Source organism: Myotis brandtii, unplaced genomic scaffold, assembly GCF_000412655.1.
Source record: "Myotis brandtii unplaced genomic scaffold, ASM41265v1 scaffold499, whole genome shotgun sequence".
Lineage (NCBI taxonomy): Eukaryota > Metazoa > Chordata > Mammalia > Chiroptera > Vespertilionidae > Myotis > Myotis brandtii.
This window is the reverse complement of record NW_005369027.1, coordinates 1,888,142-1,890,801: the sequence shown is the minus strand read 5'-3', so window position 1 is coordinate 1,890,801 and position 2,660 is coordinate 1,888,142. Positions and strand designations below refer to the sequence as shown.

At 55.7% G+C, this 2,660-nt stretch overlaps 1 protein-coding gene across 5 annotated transcripts in view; it reads right to left on the bottom strand.

Moving 5' to 3' along the window:
• The window catches only part of HNRNPH3 (heterogeneous nuclear ribonucleoprotein H3 (2H9)), a 10,898-nt gene extending 10,490 nt beyond the window's left edge, over positions 1-408 (bottom strand). For 2 of the 5 annotated variants that reach the window (XM_005876797.2, XM_014548160.1), the window contains exon 1: positions 300-389. The gene's annotated coding sequence lies outside the window, so the exon portion shown is untranslated. Of the gene's footprint in view, positions 1-299 lie in introns of all 5 variants that reach the window. The other 3 variants (XM_005876799.2, XM_005876798.2, XM_005876796.2) reach the window with 3 other exon arrangements.
• Between the last annotated feature and the right edge of the window lie 2,252 nt (positions 409-2,660).

The following is a 2,660-nucleotide window of genomic DNA, read 5'->3' as shown; positions in this document are numbered from 1 at the left end:
GAGGAAGGAGGGGAAGCCGAGGAGGCCGCGCCACCGTGCTCAAAATGGCGGAGGCCAAACCAGCGGGGAAATGGGAAAATGCTGGGTGACCCCCGCGCCGGGCTTCGGCTTCGCTCACGGAATCCCACATGAACCGGTCCACCCCCCGACATGCCGCCCCCCGTGAAGTGGGAGATCGCCCGGGAGGCGCAGCCGGGCCGTTTCCGAGCGGCGACCTCCACACTCCGTCCCCCGTCCCCCCCCGCCATCTCTCTCGTCCTTCTCCCGACTCTGCTCACGGCACCACGAGCCCAACCTACCCCCTGTTACTTCAGATACCCTGTCAAGCGACTGCAGCGCCCGCGGGGTCCGGCGGAGGAAGGACTCGCTCTCCTCGTGTAGCGCCCCCACAACGGCTCTTCCAACCGTCTCTGGCGGGGGCTGCCGCGGAGGGAGCTGCGCAGCACAGCGACTGGCTTGGGGGATGGGAGAGAGCGAGCGAGCGAGCGAGGGGGTGGGTAGAGCGAGAGCAACGGAGACCGGCCGGCGTCGTTCTCGCGAGACGAGAGCGTTGGTCCCGCTTTGGCGCAGCGGGCAGGTAGTGCGCTTGCGCGGTACTAGGCTCCCGAGTCGGACGCGGTGGGGAGCCGAGGCGGGTCCATTAGAGGAGGGGGCGGGGAGTTCCGCCCGTCTTTCCTCCGGCGCAACCACCGGAGTCTCAGAGTCCCCCTCGCCGGCCTCTTGGAGGACGAGTGGCAGCAGTGGGCCGCCTGCCCCGCGTTGCTGAACGAACCGTGGTGTCTCGGTTTGGAGCGGTTCTCCGGTCCCCTGTGCGCCGCCCCCCCATCCCCCAACAAATTCCAGCAAGTCCCGCGCTCACCCCAGCGTCACCTGCGTGGAAAGGCGCCACGTGGTTCAGCCGCCAAACACAGGGAAGGGGTTCCTTGTCCACCATGTTTGCATTATGCAGTAAAAATAGTAGTTCAGTGCTGGGGCGATCCGGGTGTCCACAGACCAATGTGGGCCGGGGGCCTGGGGCTCCTCCGTCCTTGCTCTGGCGCCGCGGCCCCGCTGCCCCACAGCCGGCCTGGTCGGGCGGCTTCTTAATCGATTCCCGCCCGGCCGTTTCCCTGCAGGTCTCACCTCGCCTTCGCATGCCTCTTGCCTGTCATCTCTCGCACTTTACAATCGGAGTGACTGGTTCAGCGCCCACGGCCCACTCGGGTTTTCTATATCGAGCTTTGTGTTCTTGGAAATTGTGCGTACAAGTGACACCTAATAAATACTTTTTGGTTATGCTCACATGCCACCAAGGTTCCTAGTGGCACTTCATTTTTTTTTAAATTAAAAACAAGAAAAGCAAGCTGAATTTTGGGGAAGGATGAAGGGCAGTCATGGTGAAGAGATGAATGCAAGTTAAGGCCCAAGCGTAGGAACGGACATGAAGTGAGAAGGGGGGAAACTAAGGTGTAGACCTTCAATATCCAGTCCGACTCTGCTTTGTGCGGCGGACATTGGGAAGCCTAGAGGGTGGGATAGGGGCACAAAGGCTGTTAGCAGTGAAGAAACCTGAGTAATTCCCCCGCCCCCCCCCCCCCCCCCACCATGAGATCTGGGTGTGTAGGATGGACCCAGGAAGCCAGTTACCTTCAGATAATGGAAACTTTCACTTCACGACTTTAATTCAGCCTCAAATCTGCTCAAATGGGACAGTCTTGAGCTCGCCCCTGCACCTTTCCCATCCCTTCCCCTTGCCCCCAGGGGTCTCACTCTGACTTTTTTTCTCTCCTAAGCTCAAAGGGCCCCGTCTTTTGCGTCTGTAACTTGTTTCCTGAAACCCATTTCTTCTGCTCATTTCTTCTACCTCTGTGGCTTTCTAAATAAACGTTCTCTTATAGTTTGAAAAAAAGGCAAGTGTGGGACAGTAAGAATTGACTAAGCCGTGGTGCTGTCGTGCCTTTCTTGAGCCCACTCCCTCGAAATGCCCCCCAGAGAAAGGGTCATCCTTACAAGAGACAGGAAAACAAAACCAGGATAATAACAGTAGCTCACGTTTATTGAGAACTTGCTTGAGCTAGGTGCTGGGCTCAATTCACTGACTCCTTACAGCCCTGAAAGATAGTAATTATTATTATCCCCAATTTACAGATGAGGTGTCGAGTTTAGAGAAGTGACAAAAAAAGAAAAATTGATCAGGGCCACACCCCCTAGTGCAGCGGTTCTCAACCTGTGGGTCGCGACCCCTTTGGCGGTCGAACGACCCTTTCACAGGGGTCGCCTAAGACCATCCTGCATATCAGATATTTACATTACGATTCATAACAGTAGCAACATTACAGTTATGAAGTAGCAACGAAAATAATTTTATGGTTGGGTCACAACATGAGGAACTGTATTTAAAGGGCCAGAAGGTTGAGAACCACTGCCCTAGTGGCAGAAGCTAGGATCTGAACCCAGGTGGTTTTACTCCAGGGGCCAGGGCAGCGGTGGGCAAACTACGGCCCGCGGGCCGGATCCGGCCCGTTTGAAATGAATAAAACTAAAAAAAAAAAAAGACCGTACCCTTTTATGTAATGATGTTTACTTTGAATTTATATTAGTTCACACAAACACTCCATCCATGCTTTTGTTAGGGACCTCCGGTCCAGTTTAAGAACCCATTGTGGCCCAAAAAGTTTGCC